The sequence below is a fragment of the Macrotis lagotis genome, chromosome 6 (assembly GCF_037893015.1).
Source record: "Macrotis lagotis isolate mMagLag1 chromosome 6, bilby.v1.9.chrom.fasta, whole genome shotgun sequence".
Lineage (NCBI taxonomy): Eukaryota > Metazoa > Chordata > Mammalia > Peramelemorphia > Peramelidae > Macrotis > Macrotis lagotis.
Window position 1 is genome coordinate 127,476,415 of NC_133663.1, and position 22,887 is coordinate 127,499,301.

Sequence of the window (22,887 nt, forward strand, 5' to 3'; positions counted from 1 at the left end):
TTCACCAACTTCCCATTGCTCTAGAACCAGTCCTTTCATCTACCCTAGTGAATGAAGTCTCCATTCACCTTGCTGTTTCTCTCTCTTGAAGTTGCTCTCTATATTGTTTGCACTACTGCTGCATCAGCAAACACAGTATCTACATGTCACTCCTTGTTTTGCTGTCACCACCACTCTCTATTCAAAAATCCCCATTTTATCTCTAAAGGGTTTTTTGTTTTGTTTTTGTTTTTAGGTTTTTGCAAGGCATTTGGAATTAAGTGGCTTGCCCAAGGCCACACAGCTAGGTAATTATTAAGTGTCTGTGACCTGATTTGACCCTAGGTACTCCTGACTCCAGGGCCAGTGCTTTATCCACTAAGCCACCTAGCCGCCCCTTCTTTTCCTTTTTTAAAGGATTTTTTCACCCAGTTTCTTACTTTTCAGATTTTTTGCAAGGCAATGGGGTTTAGTGACTTGTCCAAGGTCACACAGCTAGATAATTATTAAGTATCTGAGGCGATCTTTGAACTGAGTTCCTCATGACTCCAGGGCCAGTGCACCACCTAACTACCCCTCTAAAGGTTTCTTTTTCAAGTTTCTCATCTCTTCAATGGAGGAAAGAAGACTAATTCCTTTAATCAATATCTCCCTGTATTGCTATACTTGGTACTTGAACTCTTTCTTTCTGAATGCTTAAAATAAGTGTTCTTTGACTTAGAAGCTCTGAATTTTGCCTTGAAAATTCTGGGAATTATTTTGTCTAAGATTTTGTTCTGGAAATGATTGATCACTTGGGCCTTTCATTTTTCACTTTTTGCTCTGTTCTAAGTTTTATTTCATGATTTTTTAAAAAAATGATTTGGTCATGAAGTGCAGTGAATTCTAAATTATATCTCCATGAGTTTTCAGGTCAGTTGTCAGAAGTGCCTGCTATGTGACAGACACTGAACTAAATGCTAGGAGAAATAAAAGAGAAAAATCACAATCCTTGCTCTGGAGGAATTCAAATTCTGCTTTTTGCTAGATTTCTTTATTATAGGAGTTTTCTGGTGCCCTATTGAGATAATTGCTAGAGGTTTTTGTGGAAGAGCTCAGTTCCTCTCTGACTATTTCCATGTTAGCTCAAAGTATACTTATATAATTTCATTTAGCTCACTTAAATGGGCTAATTGAGTAGATCCAAGTTGCACCATTCTCTGCTGAACCTTAGCTCTGTAGTCTTGGCCTTTACTAGTAATCAAATCAATATTATTGTCATTTGTTTTCTAATTTATAAGTTTCTATGGGAATTTGAAATGTCAATCAAACAAGCATATATAAAACTTTTGTCCAGTGTTATGGGCTCTTAAAAAACTAAAACCCATCTACCCTGGAGGAGCTTACATTCTAATGGGGAGACAGTAGTGACTAGACCTAAGGCAAGAATATGGAGAAATAATCAAATTGTTTTCTCTAAAACTAATCATCAACAGTTAGAAAACACATGAGCTAGAGACTTCCTGTCCTTTGCTCAATCCAATATATATAATATCTAATATATATAATATTCTAATAATATATATGTATATAATATATATTCTAATATATAATAATCTCATATATATGTAATACAAACATACTCACACATATATATGTATACACATACATGCACAAACACATATATATTTATGGATATAGGTATAACAATTACAGTGGTTATTATCTTTTCCCTAGGAAATCTAAGCAACATTAAATCAACATTCCTTATCTATTAGACTTATCACTATTGTAACAGAAAAATATAGTAGTAATTCAAGATATGTACAGAAAAGTTACAAAGTGACTTAGAAGAGTAGTCATAGATGCTAGACTGAGAATTTTTCCTACTAAATGTATTATTTAATCTGAATCTTTGGGGGGGTAGCAATGGAATTTATTATGCAGAAATAAAAAGAGAGAGCATTCCAAGTATCTTGAGTAAGCAAAGTCAAACAAGGAGAAGGGAGATGGGGAGTCATTTACAGAAGTATAGTAAGTAGACCAGTGTAGCTGGGTCTCAAGATTGTGTGGAGAAAAAAAAACCCAAGAACATTAGAAAGGTAGGAATGGACCAGTTCCCAAAGATCTTTAAATGTCAGAACAGAGGCCTTTATATTTGATACTAGAGCTAATAGAGAACCACTGGGTATGAGGGTAGGAGTGACATGCTCAGACTCATACTCCAAGAAAAACATTTTAGCAACTGTTTGGAGGGAGGAACTTGAGGCAAAGAGACCAATTAGAACTCTACTCCAGTAACACATGAAATGTGATATAGGAAGGGAAAGAAAAGGACATATACAGGCAACGTTGTGAAGGTAGCAAGTTTTGGTATCTGTTAGAGGTGAGAAAGAACAAGAAAGTAATAATGACTCCAAAGTTGCTTATTTCAGTAACCAGGAAGATAATGGTACTCTAGACTTTAAGCAGGAAAATGAAAATGCAATCACATTTTTTCCCTCCAAGAGTAAGGGTCAATAGCTGTGCTATGGCCAAAACTCAACTAGACATCTTGACCTTTTCAGTCCATGATACTGGACAACTTTCATAGGTTATTTTCCCTCTACAGGAAGTCTAAAATTCATTGAATAAATATGCCTTATACATTAGACTGACCACTAGTACAAGACCTAAAATGACATTTTTATGGTACCACCAAACATATTGACTTCTGTAAATCAGCCTAAAACTAGAAAAAAAAAAGATCATAATGGATGAAACTTGTTCTAATTTTATTTTACTGCCTTCCTTTCAGGCCACTGTTGGGTTAAGCATGTGTGTCCTTTCAGTATTTCCATCCTATGCTATCAGGAGTCAAATTCTCATACATATTTGTGAGCATTCCATAGTGCTGTCTAAACTGAGAGCTCAACACATGGCTTGAGAATTGTGAAGATTGGTGCCAATTTATGGTCTTAAGTACTTTTATACAGTATAAATATTTTGTTGTTGTTGAACTTTGCCCTTGAAAAATTCACAATGAGTCAAGTATTCATATCCAAGCCACAATCTTTACACATCGCCACTCTTTCACAGTCTGGACTTTCAGTTTTCTTATTATAATTGTCTTACAAACATTCCCCCCAACCCCCCACATTAAATGCACATACACCACATAAAATACATACATATATAAATAGTGGATAAACATACATATATATGCATATGTATATATGATTGTAAATCTATCTATATTTATATTTGTAATTTAACCATTTATTTATTATTCTTCTGAAAATAATCATGGGGACGCAGTAAAAGAAAAGAGGTAGGAGCTTTACTTGGAAAAGAACTAATTCTCAAGAAATTTATCCTTCAGCAGCCATGAAATAATAAAGAAAACTCCAAGGGTTATGATGTGAATCAGAAACATGCCACTTCTGCAATTCATTTCTAAACAGAAGGAGCCAATATAAATCCTATGGATTTCCTTGTCCACTGCCAGCATGCCTATTTACTTAGGAATAACCAGTGCTTAGGAATTTTGCCTCTTTAGGAATGCGAGTCCACATTCAGAAGGGTAAAGACCTCATAAGCCCTTTAAAAAATAACTCATTGCAAGCACAATATTAGCATCTTTGGTTTATCCCCAGATAGCTCTGAGCTAGTCTCAGCTCTGAGCCTTCAGAGGTCCTAAGCCACTGACTGCTCACAGAGGTTGTTATGCATTCTTTGAGGTTTAAGTTTTACCCCTGCACATGCCCTTTGTTATTTTAGTACCTGCTCCTCATATGGTATGATTTCCATCTTGTGAATTAGATCCAGCTGTTCAAACAGTAGGTTAATCCATGCTCTAAGGTGTTTGAGCTATAAAAGATAAGTTAAAACTAACTGATAACACCATAGTAATTCAGTTGAGGCCAGATTAAAAGCAAGATGATGCTGTGACCCTGAAAGGTTCAATTCATTTCTTCCTGACTCAGTTCCCCACAGGAAGTCCACTCTGGTCTCATTGACTGAGAACTATAATCACTGGGCTGGGAATCAGGGAGACTCATCTTCTTGGGTTCAAATCTGGCCTGGGATACTTACTAGCTATGTGACCCTTGGTAAGTCACTCAACCCCATTTTGAACTGGAGAAGGAGATGGTAAACTACTCCAGAATCCTTATCAAGAAAACCCCAAGGGGAAATGAAGTCAGACACCACTGAACAACAATAACTGTGTAAGAGGTATTGGGAGTACAAACAGATTTAAAAACCACAATGATAATAACAGTTGACTTAAATATCCCCCCCATATGCAATTTAGAGTTGACATAATATTGTTTTGACTAAGATAGAATGATGTATTTAAAATATACCTATCAGCTTAGTTATCCACTAAAAAGGTACAGCATTAGAGTGTTAGCACTAGTGAAAATCTATGATAAGTATCCATTGGTCAAAATGGTATAGTTCTCAATCCTCAGAAAATTACATTATCAAAGGCAGGACAGTGTTCTAGAAAGAACCTTGTATTTGACATCAGAGTCTCAGCATTGAGTCCCAGGCTTAATGCTTACCTACCAGCACTGTAATTGTGAATAAGTAATTTAAACTTATGAAGTTTAGCTTCCTCATCTGCAAAATACAGACAAAAATATTCGAACTATCTACCTCCTATAACTTTTTCTGTGAATTGTACAGTCCTATAAATCTGTGAATTATTTTGAATTTGAGAAGAGAAGAGGCACTTAAACATTTTTTTGCCTAATGGTTCCAATTCCCCCACATCTACTTTTTACGGGTTTTTTTTTCCTGCACAGTTCAACTCATATGCAAATACAGAGTCAGCTTTAAAATGATTGGTTCTAATTTAAGAAGAGATTGCTCAACAGATTAAATTTAGGAACATCTTAGATCAATAAATTTGGTTTTATGGAATACTTATAAACAAACACATATAATAAAAATCAAGGAATGATGTCAAAGTCTTACCATGCTTTCAGGCTTAATGATTCCCTTAATTCCAAAATCATTTGAAGGGTATTTATTTGCTACTGATGATAAAGGACATGGTTTTCATAATAAAGTCATATTTAGGATATAAATCCTGAATGAAACTAGGATTCAAATAAGAGCTACTGTCATTTTAGCCTAATATTCCTAGAGAATACCAAGTAACAGTGGTGGAAACATTGCCATCAGCAAAATTATACTTTCCTCTAGGAGACTGAGGAAGGTGTGTAAACAAAAGAACTTAAAATTTGGGTAGATTTATAAATGAGTGTGTATGTGTATACATAAATATATATATATATATATATACATATATATATATATATATATATATATATATATATATGATTACACATAAATATTTTGTTGTAGCTGCTCAGTCAAGTCTGACACTTTGTAATTTCATTTGAGGTTTTCTTAGCAAAGATATTGGAATGATTTGCCATTACCTTCTCCTGCTCATTTTATAGATAAGGAAACTGGATTAAGTGACTTTTCCAGAATCACCCAGCTAGAAAGTGTTTGAGATCACCTTTGAACTCAGAGAGATGTCTTTCTCACCATATTCAGTACTCTATTCACCATGCCACCTAGTTGCTCTATAAACACACACACACACACACACACACACACACTAAATTTGGAAGAGATTTGTGTATATACATATGTGTGTATGTATTTACAAGTCTGATGTATGTACATAATGATTCATTTAATAGTAAATTAAAAAGCTTACAATTTTAATAGAAATATTACATAATATATAAAACTTGGAAATATTTATATGTAAGGGTATATATCTATATCTATATTATATGTATATACACAAATACCATTTGGCTAAAAATATTATATTCAGATATACTTTGGGGAAATTTTATATATAAAATATATCACAAAGTCATTTCTATAGAAATATTTACACATATAATTTGATGAAATTTATATATGAATAAATGTATGTACATATACATATGAACATACACAGCAGTTTATTTAATGGTAAGTAAACAAGTTTACAATTTGGATAGAAATATTTTTATACATATTTAACAGGGAGATTATATATATGTATATATACATATATATATATAATTTGGGCATATTTGTGTGCATGTATATGTATATCATTTGGTAGAAATATTTATATCCACATACATGTGCATATATGTGCATGTCTGTATGTGTAGGTGTCTATATACACATAAACCATGTGTGCATACACATTGTGTATTTGTGTATAAAATTTTGGGAGAATTTTTGGGTGTGTGTGTGTGTGTGTGTGTGTGTGTATGATTATGCACACAATATAGAAATCTCTCCCAATTTTATATATGAATTCATATATACATATTTCCAAAAATATATATTTTTAGCCAATTGGTTCACCTACCATTGAGTAAACCATTTTGAACAATTTGAATGATCATACTTAATAATTAAGGGGCTTCACAGATGTTAGAGCTTAGAATATCATCTAGTTGAACCCTCTGGTATAAGAGATAAAAAACTGCGATTTTGATGAGTGAAAAGACTTGCCAAAGTTCACATAGTGAAAAAAAGTGAGAGAAGGAATGACTATCCTTGGCCTCCCAATCCAGGACCCTAAGGGAGGACAACACACTAGGGGAACATTTACCATCTGTTTTAATTCAGAGAACTGGACCAAGCTGATCTTTCACCTTAATGATAATCCAGGGTTTGGTAGCTCTGGACCTGAAGAGGCTATGGCCGAGAAAGAAGAGGAAATGACTCAAGGACAATTGTCTCCAATTGCTAAGGCATTAACTGCACTCTGGGGTGAGGGGGAAGGAGAGATGGAAGAGATTTATGTTCTCTTCAGAACTCTTCCTGGTGAGGTCATGACCCTAGTTTGAGAAACACTATTCTCTGTATTGATTCTTGGCCTGTAGGCAGGACTAACACCAGGAGTTAAGGACACTTAGCTCAGAATTTCACCCCATTAACCTCTTCAGGAGCATAATCCATGTGTAAAAATCTCTTTTTACTCACATGGAGTAAAGTACTCTAAATAGAATGCTGGTTTAGCAATCTCACTTATTCATAGTTGATAATGAATTATGGTCTGCTGTGTCCTGGATGATAAACCATTTTTGGCTATCGCATTTCTCTTGAACATAAATAATGTCACTTCTATACACTATTTTGTGATGTCTCAAGCCATGTCAGTGTTAAAACATCAGCAGTACAAGAATCAGCACAGAAAAACTCCTACCCCACTTCCAACACACACACACACACACACACACACACACACACACACACACACACACACACACACACAGAAACACAAACATAGCTTATCTTTGAAAGAAGCCAAGTATTTTAAGAGGTGGAAGCATGGAATAATCTGGAACAGTGAAAGTAAGGAACAGCAAAAAGGCCAATTGGACTGAACCATAGAAAAGATAGTCTGGAGCATGGTAGTGAAGAGATTTAAATGCCACATAAAGGAGTTTTTATCACCTCCTAGGAATAAGAGGGAGCCTTGGGAACTAATAAATCAAGGGAGTGACATTGAAACTGCTTAATGAACATTACTTTGTTAACTGTGGGGAAGTTGGGTTGGAGCAGGGAAAGGTGAAGTGAGGAAACCTTTGAGAGGTTTTTTTTTTTTATCATAATTTAGGGGTGATAAAGGCCTTAAATCAGATGGCATCACTATGAGCTAAAACAGGTAGTCACAGGTGAAAGAACTTTGTGAACTTTGAAGCACTATACAAATTCTGGCATTGCTCCCCTATTAGTTTAATGAAGTTTATAAGTTGCAGTCTATACCTGAAGCTAAATAGTCAAAATAAAAAGTATACTTCTGAGCATAGATACCTATCTATGAAATGCCTGAAATATTAGCTGAATTTAAGTAAGACTATTAAAATACAATAAACGTGCATATTCTCCTTGCCTTCAAAGAAATTTATCCATTTTTCAGATTTATCAGGGAGGAGATTAGATGTGTTGGAATGTCCTATGATCTCAAGGGAATAGTTCCAAAAAAGTTGAATGAGTTCACAATTCTACCAATAGTGAATTAGTATTCCAGTATTCCCATAAGGGATAGTCTTTTTTGTGCTTTTAATTGATCATCTGACACACTTTGAATATTTAATAAATGGTTTTTGACTTGATTTACCTTTTGAGTATTCTCATTCCCCCATGGATGGATTCTGCTGTTTATTTATGTAAAACTGTCAATGTAATGTTAACAAGGGTTTAAAATTAAAAGACTAATTCTATTCTTTTTCCTCCTTTATGTTTTTCTAGACCTAGATTTTTCTTGTGAAAGAATATCTACCCCATTTAGGAATCTTTCAATTTTATCATATTGCCAACTCTTCACCAGGTGTAGCCCAGTACCAAAGAGGGAGGCAAAGTGATGCTCTTCTCTCAGTAACCCATGTATGCTCTGTCATAATAAAAAGATTTAATTTTTCCCTAAACTAGAGAATAAGTCCATATTTGTGTCTAACCAGCAAACATTCACACCTGTAGGGACAAACAATGCTAAACCAGATGCTATCCACAGGGAGTGACAACTTATCTATTGCTAAAAAATAGATTGCAGAGAATGATCTCTTCAGTGGGAGAGAAGAGTATTTCTACAGATTTAGCAATTCAATGGTCATAACCCATTGGGAATATTCATAATTACTTGCTTTCTAAAATCTGACATTTGACTAGATAGACTCTGTATACACAAAGTTGATTTTTAAAATAATTGAGACCATACTTTAATTCAATATGCTTGAAATTCATTAGTGTTTTGGTATGAAGTTTTCTTCAACCACATTCTTGGTTAAATTTGTATTTGTTGATGTACAAACTATACAATACAACAATCTTGATCTAAATAGTTAGAAAAAACTCTACTTTTTTGAGTCATAGGACTTGACTTCAAATTCTACTTTTAATACAATCAATATGACCAGTATGACTCTTAATTCCCCTGTGAATTAACTTCTTGGGCCTTTACTTTCTTAAGAAATAAGGAAATTAAGAAATTGAGGAAAATAAGGGAGAAGGACTAGATGCCTCTAGATGCCTCTAGCATCTATTCCTGGCTTTAAATCTGGGATCCCAAGGTCATATCTGAGACAGCCAGATGGTACAGTGGATAGAATCCCAGGCCTAGAGTCAGAATTCTTCTCCATGAGTTCAAATGAAGCCTATGACATTTCCTAGCTGTGTGAACTATGTAATCTAACCCTGTTTGTCTCAGGTTTCTCATCTGAGGAAGAAATGACAAACTGCTCCAGTATCATTGCTGAAAAAAAATAAAAAAAAAAAAACCAAATAAGGTCACAAAGGATCAGAAAAAAACCCAAATAAGGTCATAAAGGATCAGACATGATTGAAAAATGACTCATTGAACTTCTGGGGAGGGAGCAGAGATGACAACGTGAAGCTAACATGCTCCTGGAGCTTTTTCCTACCAAATAAAAATGAATACTCCACTCTAGCATTCAAGTTACAGACCTCACCAAGAAAAAAAGAAGATTCAAAGAAATTTTCAACTGTAGAAAAGGGGAAGTAAAATCCAGGAAGTGGGAAAGTAGGTAAGTCAGCAAGAGGCTTTTAGCCATAATGTAGTCCAGTTCCCCACAGCTTGACAACAGCAAAGGTCCTGGTTAGTAGACAGCAAGCCAGCAGGGAGGGTCCAAAGTCCAAACAAAGTCTGACCCCACCAGGTTAAAAGACAGGACTGGGTCCAAAATAAACCACTGCTAAGTCAGAACCTAGACATAAGGGAGGAAACAAACCTTTGCAAAGGCAAGGCCTAGACTGAATAGACAACATATTGGCCAACAAACCAAGGATCAGATCCCAGGTCCAGCATAAAAAAGCTTGGATTTATACTCCCTATACTCCAAGAGCAGAGCTAAAACAGCAAAGATGAGCAAAAAGCTAAAAGAGTGTGCACTATAGACAAACAGGGCAACAATGCCATGTCTGAAGGAAAAACTAGGGAAAAATCACTCACAGGGGAAGTATTAAAACCATCTATAAATTGGAATCAAATATAAAATCTTATTGAAGAGCTTAAAAAACAATTTAAAATCAAAGAAGAGCAATAGAAAAAAGAAATAAGAGTCATACAGGAAAATCATGAGAAATTGACTGTAGAATTCAACACCATTAAAAAGGATTTGAAGAATTTGAAGAAATTGAAGAAAATAAAACCCTAAAAATTAGAATTGAAAAATAGTAACAATGAATCTATGAGACTACAAGATTCCATCAAACAAAATAAAAAAATTGAAGAGAAAAATAAAGTACCTCTTAAGGAAAACAACTGACCTGGAAAATAGATCTAGAAGAGACAATCTATGAATCATTGAACTACTAGAAAGAACCTGGAAAAGATCATGCAGATTATTATGGAAACTTGTCCCAAATCTGCTGGAACAAGAAAACAATATAACCATTTAAAGAATACACACAACCCCTCCAGAAAGAGACCCCAGGATAAAAACTCCAAAATTCTGGAACTCTCAAATAAAGGAGAGAATACTGAATGCAGCAAAAAAGAAAACATTTAAATAAAAAGGAAACACTCAAACAGGACTTATCAGCCTTAATGCTGAAGGACCAGAAGACTTGAAATACCATATATCAGAGGCCAAAGGACCTGGAATAACAACCCAGAATACACTACCCTGTAAAACAGCATATTCTGTTAGGGGAAAAATGGTTGTTCAACAAAATAGAGTATTTCCAGTATTTTCTGACACAAAGACCATAACTGAACAGAGAATTCAATTGCAAAATATATGACTCAAGAGTTGCATAATATAAATGAAAGGGGGAAGGAAAAAATAAAACAAAACAAATCTTGGTCAAGACAATCAAATTGTATACAACCCTAAAAGAGAAAATATAACTCTTCTAATTCTTGAGTATTTGCTTCTCTTATGATTATTAAAGAGTCAAATATAATTGAAGAGATTGGACTTAAAGGATATAGGTATAATTGCTTCTTGTCTCTCCATTAAAGAGATCTAAGATGACATCATTATGTTTGAGACAAAAAGCCCTGATGAAAAGCAGGAGTGTTAACTCTAAATTTAAATGTCTCATTATTGTTTGACCCACTTTAATTCTGCTGTGCTGACAAAGCTTAGCACTTTCTCTGATGAGGGCAACATAAACTGCAAAAACCTGAGTCATCATCTCTGTAACTTAAAATAATTTCTAAGCTTTTCAGGTGAGCCCTCCAGAACCTTCCAGTACTTAGAGCCCTTTAAGATTCTTGTAGTTAATTAAATCAGGGTTTGACTTAATCCTTCCTTCACTTCACTTAAGGGGTTAAGTACCCTGAATGGAGAGAGGGGGGGTAAAGTGTGAGAAAAAATAAGCCTGAGGGGAGGGGTAAAAATAGTTAAAAAATGAGTTGGTTTTGGATGATACTTTGGTTTATGAGGAGGATAGTGTGTCCTTAGAGGGTACTTGAAAAGAGGGTAAGGTAAAAATGATTATAATTATAAGTTGACATAATTTGAGACAATGCTGATTTATCAAGCAATCAATCTGTGATGATACTTTGATAACAATATGAGGTTATCAAAGAATCGAATAATCAAAATGTGATTGATATCTGATTAAAAATACTTGAGTGATAAAATATACCAGGTGAAGAGGCACAAAGATTCATAATTTAGAGGGGAAGAAGGAAGAATATAAACACTGTTTAAATTCTATATAATAGATTTGGCCCAGAGAGGGAATAAGATATATTCCCACTTGGGTTTTAAAATCTATCTGATCTACAGGTAATGGGAGGGGACATGGAAAGGGAAAGATAAGGGAAGAAGGAACTGATAAAAGGAAAGGCAAAGGTATAAGTGAAAATAAACTGAAAGTTAAATTTTAAAAGAAAAGTTAAAGGGGAAAGGGAGTAAAATTTTGGTGAGGAGGAATAAGAAGGAAAGGGGAAAATATAATTGGAAAAAGATAGCATGGAGGGAAATACAGAATTAGGAATCTTGGCTGTAAATTTAAATGGAATGATCTTTCCCATAAAACAGAAGTGGATAGCAAAATAGTTAAAAACCAGAATTCTACAATATGTTGTTTACAAAACACATTTGAAGCAGAAAGGTACACACAAGGTAAAGGTAAAAGGATGGAGAAAATATATTGTGCCTCAGCTGAAGTAAAAAAATAACGGGTTGCCATCCTGATCTCAGTAAAGTAAAAGCAACAATCGATCTCATCAAAAGGGATAAGGAGGGGCGGCTAGGTGGCACAGTGGATAGAGAACCCGCCCTGGAGTCAGGAGAACCTGAGTTCAAATCCAGCCTCAGACACTTAATAATTACCTAGTTGTGTGGCTTCGGGCAAGCCACTTAACCCCACTGCCTAGCAAAAACCTAAAAAAAAAAAAGGATAAAAAAGGAAACTATATCTTCTTGAAAGACAATATTGGTAATGAAACTAGATCATTATTAAACATGTAGACACCTAGTAGTATAGTATCCAGATTCCTAGAGGAAAAACTGAGTGAATTACTAGGAGATATAGACAGCAAAACTTTAATAATGGGGGAGCACAACCTCCCTTTCTCAGAACTAGATAAATTTAAGCAAAAAGTAAAAAAGAAGGAAGTTAAGAAGGTCAATGAAATCTTAGAAAACTTAGATAAGATAGACCACTGGAGAAAACTTAACGGGGATAGAAGAGAATATATCTTTTTCTCAGAAGTACATGACACCTACCACAACTGATCATGTACTAGGGCACAAAAACCTTATAATAAAATGTAGAAAGGCAGAAATAATAAATAATACTTCTCAGATTATGATTCGATAAAAATTACATATAATAAAGGGTTATAGAAAGAAATAAAAAACGAATTGGAAACTAATAATCTTAAATAATGGATGGATCAAACAGCAAATAATAGAAAAATCAATAATTATATATCTAAGAAAATGTTACTAATGAGACATCATACAAAAATTTTTGGGATGCAGCCAAGGCAGTTTAGAGGGGAAACTTTACATCTATCAATACCTATAGGAAAACAATAGTGAAAGAGGAGATCAATAAACTGGGTATGCAACTAAAAAAGGTAGGAAAAAGAACAAATTAACAATCCCTAATTAAATACCAAATTAGAAATTCTGAAAAACTGTTGTAGAACTGCTTGGGTGAGTCTGGGTGAAAGGTCAGTTTATGACTAAAGCCCAGGCTTAGTGCCCCTCAAGCTCAAGGTTCTCCATGGAACTCTGCTGTGATAACACAACTATGTCATCCATGACCTCACTTGTGTGATAGCTTTGTACTTGAAACTCTTGACCTGGGTTACATCCTGTGCAAGTTTAAGATAATCATTGTTTTATATTGTATGCTAATTTTGTGGTTTTCTGCTATAAAGCACTGTCTGTTACTGTGCATAAATGACTCTAATTGCCCTGCTAGCACCCCCACCTGTATGTATACATTTCCCTCCTGAGCCAAAATAATTTCCTTTTTGATCAGAGGGGCCCTATTAAAAATCAAGGAAGAGATTAATAAAATTGAAAGCAAGAAAACTATGGATTTCACAAATAAAACTAAGAGTTGGTTTTATGAAAAAAACCAATAAAATAGACAAACCTTTGGTTAATCTGATTTTTAAAAAGAAAGAAGATAACCAAGTTACCAATATCAAAAATAAAAAAGGTGAACTAACCACCAATGAGGAGGAAATTAAAGAGATAATTCAGAGCTAATTTGGTAAACTGTATGTCAATAAATTGGATAAGCTTATTGAATTTGTGAATTGTTTCAAGGAGATTTTTAGATGATTCAGGTTCTCAAAAGGTGCCATCATATCATCTTCAAAGAGTGAAAGCTTTGCTTCCTTATTGCCAATTCTGATTCCTTCAATTTCTTTTTTTCTTTGTTTAATGCTAAATCTGGAATTACTAATACTATATTGAATAATAATGGTGATAATTGTCATCCTTGTTTCACCCCTGATTTTATTGGAAATTTTCTGAGTTTAATTCCCATTACAAATAATATTTGTTGATAGTTTTAGATGGATACTATTTATTATTATTTTGGGGCGGGTTTTTTTTTTTTGTTTTTTTTTGGGTTTTTGCAAGGCAAACAGGGTTAAGTGGCTTGCCCAAGGCCACACAGCTAAGTAATTATTAAGCATCTGATACCGGATTTGAACCCAGGTACTCCTGACTCCAAGGCCGGTGCTTTATCCACTATGCCACCTAGCCACCCCACTATTTATTATCTTAAAGAAAACATTTATTCCTAAACTTTCTAATGTTTTTAATAGAAATGGATATTGTATTTCATCAAAGTCTTTTTCAGCATCTATTGAGATAATCATATGATTTCTGTTGGTTTTGCTATTGATATGTTCAATTATGTTGAGCGTTTTTTCAAATATTGAACCAACCCTGCCTGCCTGGTATAAATCCTTACTGATCATGGTATATTGTCCTAGTAATGACATGCTGTAGTCTCATTGCTATATATTTTTTTAAGATTTCTACATTAATATTCATTAGGAAAATTCTTATATAATTTTCTTTGTTTTGATTCTTCTTGGTTTAGTATCAACACCATGTTGGTGTCATAAAAGGAATTTGGCAGAATTCCTTCTTCTCCTATTTTTAAAAATAGTTTATGTAGAATAGGAATCAAGTGTTCCTTAGTGCTTCACACTTTGGATTTTACCACCATGTCTCTTGTGTCTGGTTTTCGCTCAATCAAAGGCCAAGAACTGTCTTTCTTTGGGTTTGTATTTGTGTTCCTGGTTTTTACGATGGTACCTGGAATATATTAATAAATAATAAAAACTTAAAATTTCTTGTTGACTTTTCAAATAAAACAACTTGATCTGATTTACCTATAAATTCTCATCTTCCAAGATTTTACCATCTGTTTAAGAGAAACTAGACTTGCTAATGGGGAACTTATAGTAAGACAGTACCTTACTTTAAGAGAGTAATTCTTTTTTTTTTTCTTCAGACCTGTAATTTTATCTGGGAAGGAAATTCCAAATGGCATTATATAGTTAACAGAGTAGTCTGGAAGCCTAAGATATTAAACAACTTGCTCATAGTCACATAGCTAGTATGAGTCAGAAGAAATACTTGAATCTAGGTACTTCTGACTCCCAACATCATCTGCTATATGCTGTCCCAAATTACTTCTTAATATTTGATGTTCATAGCTATCATAGATCCTAGACATTATCTAATTTTACCTTCTTGTTTTTATAACTCATACAATCCTAGATTTAGAGCTAATAGTACCTTTCAGGTCATCTAGCCCAATTCCCTAATTTTAAAGATCAAATGAAGACCAAGAAGAATCACTACATATCCCATGTTATGCAATAGCAGATCTGGGAATCCAACTCACGTTTTCTGATACTACATTTCATCCTTGATGAGGGAATTAAAACCCCAGGATGGTAGGTGATTTGTTGAAGTCCCTCCAATAGTAAATGACAGGTTTACACTCTTGACCTAAAGACTATATCCAACATTATCTTGCAGCCCTTTCAAGCATAAAATTTTAGAACAAGAATGAACCCTACAGATCACATAGTTCTATCTTCGGTTCATGGATTAAAAAAATTGAACCCCGAAGGGAAAAAGTGTAATGGTCAAAATCTTATATGAAGATGGTGCCAGAGTCAGAGCTAGACCCTGTGTATCCTCTCTCCAAACCTAGAATTGTCCAACTCTACCATAAAACCAGCCGAGACCTTATTACAGTGGTGATGAGAGTGTCAGAGATTTAGTTCATAAAGCCTTCATGTCCCCTTCAAATCATACATCCACCATTTCTGTTTCTGGGCAGAGTTTGCCATTTTTCAGGACAGAAATATCAAGACTCATTATATTGTTCCCACTCTGCTATCACCAGTTTTGGTAATAAATGCATCCTATATTCAACCAACTATGCAGTGAATTCACTTAAATCCATTTTAAAATGTTTTCACTTCCTTTTATTTTTCTCAGTTTGATAATTGCCATGAATAGATCTGTGTGTTTTATCCTTTTAATCCTCCATAATTATTTTTATTACTTCCTTCTTCACTCCTCTTTTCACAAAAGGGAATGAAAAGAAAATAACAAAACCTAGAAATCCACCAATAGTTTCATTTACAATAGAAATATCTTTAGGTCTTGAGTATTTTCTGCTAATAGTTTCATGCTAGACTGTTCTCTGACACTATTTCTTCACTGGACAGCATGGGTTTCTGTCTGTTACAGACTAGTATAATCAAGGGTGTGCCCAAGCATTGTGAACATTTATACTTCAGAAACTGATAAATCAGTGTTTGATTTATTGTTCTATGGATTTTCTAGACTGAAGAAAGAGATGGAGAAAATAATAATGTGGATTAAACTGAAAACTAGATGTCTATTTAGATGCATGTATGCATTTTACTAGAGAACCAGTTATTCAACATTTACCAGAACACTGAATACAATATTCTGATCAAATCTCCCTCCCACTCAATTCATGCAGATTCATTACTGGATCACAGTCAGCAGACCTGGATTCAAATTTTAGATCTTTTATGTATGAGCTGAGTGATCTTAGGTAAGACACAACTACTTTCCTTCATTTGAAAAATAAGAATCTCTTAGATTCCATCTAGCTCTAAACCTATACTTCCTTGATCTTGAAGAAGAGGATGGACTTACCCAATTTCCACCAAAAAAAATTAGCAATTAGATAAAAGAGGAGTACAAAATTTTGATTAGTCACAGACCACCTCAGATTTGGGTCCTATTGGGGAACAAGCAGCAGTTTGAATCTCTAGGGAACAAATACCACCAGAGAGAGAGAGAGAGAGAGAGATTCACATGCTTATGGGACAACATTATCTAATAAACTGTAACATTAAATCCCTTGTCTAGACTTTTTTCTGCCTCAACAGGTTGCTAAAAGAGATACCCAAAGAAGTGGACCATTATCTCCTCAGGGCAACAGTTAGAGAGAGTTTATTCCAATGTCTTCATGTCCACTGTTTGGGAAGGCCACTGTATTTACCACTAAGTTGTTCCTTTACAGGAGTATTTTGACAGGAGATGTAACCAGGTGTAGCATTGTGCAGCCTTTAATAAAGAAAAACCCAAGTCTTTTAATATCTTTTAAACAGGGCTCTGCTTTTCTAGATTGAACATGTCATGTAAAGGTAGAAGGACCCTATTCTCTAAGGAATCAGACTCAGGCACTGGTATCAGGAGACAAGAAAAGGGGTAATAAAGTCTGACACCCAGACAATTGGATTGCCTTTACTTACCAGATGTCCAGTTTTATATCTTTCTGGCTTCTTACTGAGATCAAAGGCATGTACGTCTATGAATTGTGCTTATGTATCAGAAACTAGTAGCATCCACCTGCTTCCACAAGAGCTGTTGTCACTCTGTTTACTCCTCTGTAAATTCCTTGAATTACAACACTGCACCCAGGTGGGGTATTTTCTTTTTTCACTTGAAACCCATTTGGGTTAATACCAACCAGAAGTACAAGCTCACATGATGTATCACCAACACCTTTATTATGCCATGATAGTAGAGTTTATTTGATGAGTTTCTTAACCAAATTTGTAATATTCTCTTTTTTGCTCCTTTTTAAGGCACAGAGCACAAAAATTTTATATCTATATCTATATTTATGGAATGATAGAATATTATAGCCAAAAAGATTCTGAGTGGTTAATTTTTCTACTCCCATTCATTTAACAGATGAGAGAACTAAGACTAGGGAAATCAAAGTGACTTGTTTGAATTACTGAGCAAGGTCATATCACAGCTTGGATTAAAACTCTTAGTCTAATCTGTTGCTACCTGCCTTCCAAACCTTAATATCATCACCTTTTCATAACAAATGAGGAGAGAGGGAAGGAAGGAAGAAAGGAAGGAAGGAAGGAAGGAAGGAAGGAAGGAAGGAAGGAAGGAAGGAAGGAAGGAAGGAGGGAGGGAGGGAGGGAAGGGAGGAGGAGAGGAAAGGAGGAAGGGAGGGATGGAAGAAGGAAGGGAGGGGAAAAAGGAAGGAATGGAGGGAAGAAGGGAGGGAGGGAAGAAGGGAGGAAGGGAGGGAGGAAGGAAAGAAAGAAGGAAGAAAAAAGGATGGGAGAGAGGAAGAAAGGGAAGCAATGTGTTAAGTATTTTACAAATATGATCTATTTCATACAACGAAGCTGGAGATAGCTTTTATTATCTTCATTTTCATTCTAGGAAATTGAAGCTGACACAGGTTAAAAGACTTGCCCAGGATCATACAAATAATGAGTATCCAAGTGTGAACTTGAACTCAGATCTTTCTAATACTAGCTTCCTATCACTACACCCCCATTGGCTTCAATGTAACAAAGTAGCTTGATAGTATTGCTTATATATTCAGTCAAGATCAAGGATAAGGTGTGGCTACCCTACCCCTTATCAAGGAAGGGTGTCTTTAATATTTCCTTTTAAAGTCCATAGGTAGTGATGTCTCATACATGTACATCAGAAATCTTTCGATATAAATGCATTTCTTTGCTCTCAGAGGCTTCTGAGTTATGTTGTCCATTGGAGATGAGTATGGGAAGAGAAGCCAGTAGGTTTACCAAATATAGTTCTGTAATAATATCAACAATTTAAAGAGATTTTCGTTTTTGTTTCAAATGAGTTTCTACATGAAAAAAATGAACATTTTAAAGAAAACAAGCATAGAAATTCAAAACATCAGAGGCTTTTAGGTCCAAATGGGAACTCTATCTAGGAATGAGGTTCAATTTGAAACATTTGACTTATAAAGACTCTGCCCTATACCTTTACTCACAGATTGTTCACTGAAATTATTTAATCAATGTGACTATTTAACAAATCAATTCAAAGCCTCATTTCTCTCAAGTTGATCACTTTGAAAACTATGACTATCATCTGAATGATACCACAAACTTTAACTTGATTAATATGTATCTTCATTTTGCTATAGTGAACAAGGAATTAAAGTTTTTGAGATTGGTATTCCATATTAGTCTCCATGTGACTACATAGTTATAGAACAGCTATATGGCAAAAGTGAATAGAGCAGTGGGTCTGAGTTCAAATACTGCCTCAGACAATTAATAGCCATGTGACCTAGTAAGAGACTAGTGACTAGCAAGTCATTCAACCCTGTTTGCCCCAGTTTCCTCATATATTAAATGAACTGGAAAAGGAAGCTTCAGTATCTTTGTCAAGAAAAAAACCAAAAGTTTTTGAAATGTTGTACATGAATGAAAAATTGGATTTGATTGAACTATAATAGTTATATTCAAATATCCCCAATGATATAACAGACTCCCATAACACTAGAAATCTTGTCAATTAATCTTTTTAAAGATATGTGTATGAATGTTATAATATACATATATCATATATAATTGCCTTTAGTTATTAATAAATCATAAATGATACTTGGAAAATCCATATACCTTGGAACTGATAAAAACTCAAAATAAAAAAAACTGATAAGATGCAAGATATGGAGTGAAAAGGGAGGCAAGAGTTTTGACACAATATCATTTCTACCATTTTCTTTTCTCTCCTTTTTTTTACAACTTTGCTAAGATAGAATTCATTCTATGATTTATCATTTCTTTATTAATGATTTTTTGTTTCTGTACCTTAATGTTTGTAAGCAATTTTTTCTCATCTTTTAGTTGGTATAAAGATTATTTATAATAATTTACTCATTTTTAGATCCCCTCTCTTTTGTACTATCTCCTTTCAGGGAATGGGAGGCAAGAATCAGTTCACTTCAATCAATAGGCATTTATTGATTGAACCTACTTTGCTCCAGGTGCTGTTCTAAGCATTAAGGGTAGAAGAAAAGTAAGATAAGTGTCTGATCTCAAGGAGCTCATAGTCTAATAGGAAAGACAGCATTTAAACAACAACGTATAAACAGCTACATACAGGTTAACAAAGATATAATGAAAGGAGGGAAGGCACTAGAATTAAGAGATTTGGGAAAGATTCCCTAACAGAGGGTGGGATTTTATCTGAGATATGAAGGAAACTTGAAAAGCCAGGAGCAAGAGATAAAAACATGTCAGTGAAAATGACTAGAATCAAGAGATGAGGTGTTTTATTCCTGAATTAGCAAGATCAATATACTATATCATCTTCTAGGCCTAAAATCAAGGGCAGCAAGGTAATACAGTAGTTAGAATCATTGTCCTGAGTTCAAATCTAACTTAGCAATGTCATCCTGGGCCAGTCACTTAACTCTGCCTCAGTTTCCTCATTTGAAAAATAAACTGGAGAATAAAATGACAAACTACTCCTGTATCTTTACCAAGAAAACCCCAAATGGGTTCCACAAGAATCAGACATGCCTGAAACAACTGAACAACAACAAAAGGATGGTAATCATCTTTCTTATTGTCAGAGTTGATATAAATGATGTATTAGAAATAAAAATAAGAGCACCCTTTTGTGTACAATAGTCTAGAATCATAGAAACATAAGATATTAATTTGATAGAAGCTCAGATCATTGATCAAACTCATATCTGACAGGAATATCTCTATATCATCCTTAACAAATGAACATTATGAAGCCCTGTGAAAATTGAGAAAACACTATCTCCTGAGGCAGCTTATTGAACTTTGGGAGCATCTCTCTCTTTTTAAAGAATCTTCTCTTTATATTGAGACAAAATGTGCCTCTCTCTAAGTTCTATTGAGTTAGCTAGGTGACGCAGAGACTGAAGTCAGAAAGACCTAAGTTCAAATGTGACCTCAAACATTTCCTAGCTGTGGAATCACTGAATCTCTATCTAACTCAGGTTAGGACAATTTACCATTAAATATCATCTACCTCCCAGGGTTGAAATAGGAAGGAAACTGGAGAAGCCAGAAGGAAGAGGCAAGGATTGTCCCATACATGGAGGTGAACTAAGATAACAATAAATGCCTATTACTTCCCTCCTTCTGAAGGTAGGCAGAAATAAGTGTTCTTATCCTGTTTCCATAAAAAATACTTTGACTACAACTATTGTCTGTCTTCTAAGTCTTCTCCAGTCTGAAAGTTCTCATTTTCTTTACTGATTCTCAAATATTTTGATTTTTCATTCCCTCCTTATCATGGCATCTCTTTTCTGTGTGTGTGTGTGTTTTGGCTAATCAAAGACCTTCCTAAAATATTAATATTACATAAACAAATGAAAAGGAGGGAAAATATTCACTCCTAACAAACATAAAACTTTCCTTGTCCCGGGTACTACCACCAGTTAATAGAAACCAAGATTAAATTTGATACTGGAGTTTCCACATCAATGACTCACTGAATTGTGAGTTTTTGGAGGACAGGGACTGTTCTTATCTCTCATTATATCCCCAGCACTTAGCAGTGTCCCAACCGTGGTAGGCACTTAAGGAATGCTTGTGGACTTATTTTGACTTGTTCTACACTTAAATTCCTCACTATTTTTCAATATGATCTGCTGTTTAGGAAAGAACCAGCATAATTAATGTATACATATAATAATCATCTTTTGTTTTTACTCTACATTCATATGTGGTTGAGAATTAATATAAACGTAGCATTGTATTTATGAAATATGTTAAATAGGGATTTTAAATCATCTTTTCATGTTCCTAAGAAATAAAAGTAAAGGGGCAGCTAGGTGGTGCAGTGAACAGAGAATTGGCCCTGGAGTCAGGAGGACCTGAGTTTGGATCTGACCTCAGACACTTAATAATGACCTAATTGTCTGACCTTGGGCAAGTCACTTAACTCCACTGCCTTGCAAAAACAAAAACAAAAAAGAAATAATAGTAAAGCAAATATATTGGTGTTATGAAAAGTGTTGGAGTCAGGAAATAATCAACAATCATTCATTATGCATTGAGACTATATATCTGGCAGAAACTTTATATTCTATTGGTAAAGACCACATCACACACAAACTACATAAAACAGATTAAAAAATAAACAATGTTTTGGGATGGGGCTGAGGAAATGATTGTTAATAACTAAAGATTTGAGAATATCCATAATTCTTACCCTTTTTCTGAAGTCCTCATTTCAAGCCTTAATTGCTGAAAGACAGGACTGATGAAAGCAGATAGGATTAGCACTCTCCTCAATCTATCTGGTGCTGCTACCCCAGCCAACCTCATATGGAATTTAATCTAAAGTGAAATTCCAGCCCATTGTGTTCTACTTAGGCTTCTGAGGGGAATATAGATCCTTTGTCTAAATTTCTTCAAGGCTAGGGGTGATTTGGAAGTAAATGTATAACCCTCAACTTCTCATTAAAATAGTTCCAACTTTCATTATAATATCTAATATCTAATTTATTGTTAATCAATCAGAGTTGATTGCCACCCTTAGGACTATCCATTCTTCCAATGGCATTTAAACTAGGAGCTCACCACCACGAGTAGTCTTTGTGTGAGGGAGATGGCCAAATGATCATTCCTTTTATTAATGAAATGTTAGCATTATTAGTAAAATGATTAATTGCCCAGCAACTGTCTATTGAACTTTCAAAGTATCACTGGACCAAACATCTATGGATATTGTGAGAGACTGAGGACAGTGCTTAAGTTGAATCTTAAAGGGAACTAGGAAGTCTAAGAAGTGGAGGTAAAGGGGAAATAAATTTCAGCTATGGAAGACAACAGGTGCAAAGGCAAGAAGATTATTTTGGTAGAATTTAAAGGGGAAGACCCAGATTAAGTCCCTGCCTGAGACATTAGCTATGTTACCCTGGTCAAATCACTTAAGCCTTACATTTTTCTTTTGTAAAATGGGGATAATAATAACACCTCCTCACAGGATTGTTGTGAGAGGCAAATGAGACAGTGGATATGAAGCACTTTACTAACTATAAAGTGCAATACAAAAAGGGCAATTTTTTTAAATCATGAGTTAATAATAACAGCAACAATAATAAGCCTTTGACTTGGTTCTG

At 34.6% G+C, this 22,887-nt stretch overlaps 1 long non-coding RNA gene across 1 annotated transcript in view; it reads right to left on the reverse strand.

Moving 5' to 3' along the window:
* LOC141491822 (uncharacterized) overlaps positions 1-22,061 on the reverse strand; it is a 130,355-nt gene extending 108,294 nt beyond the window's left edge. The window contains exon 1 of the long non-coding RNA XR_012469781.1: positions 21,975-22,061. This is a non-coding gene — a long non-coding RNA (uncharacterized LOC141491822). The remainder of the gene's footprint in view (positions 1-21,974) is intronic.
* Positions 22,062-22,887: the final 826 nt, after the last annotated feature.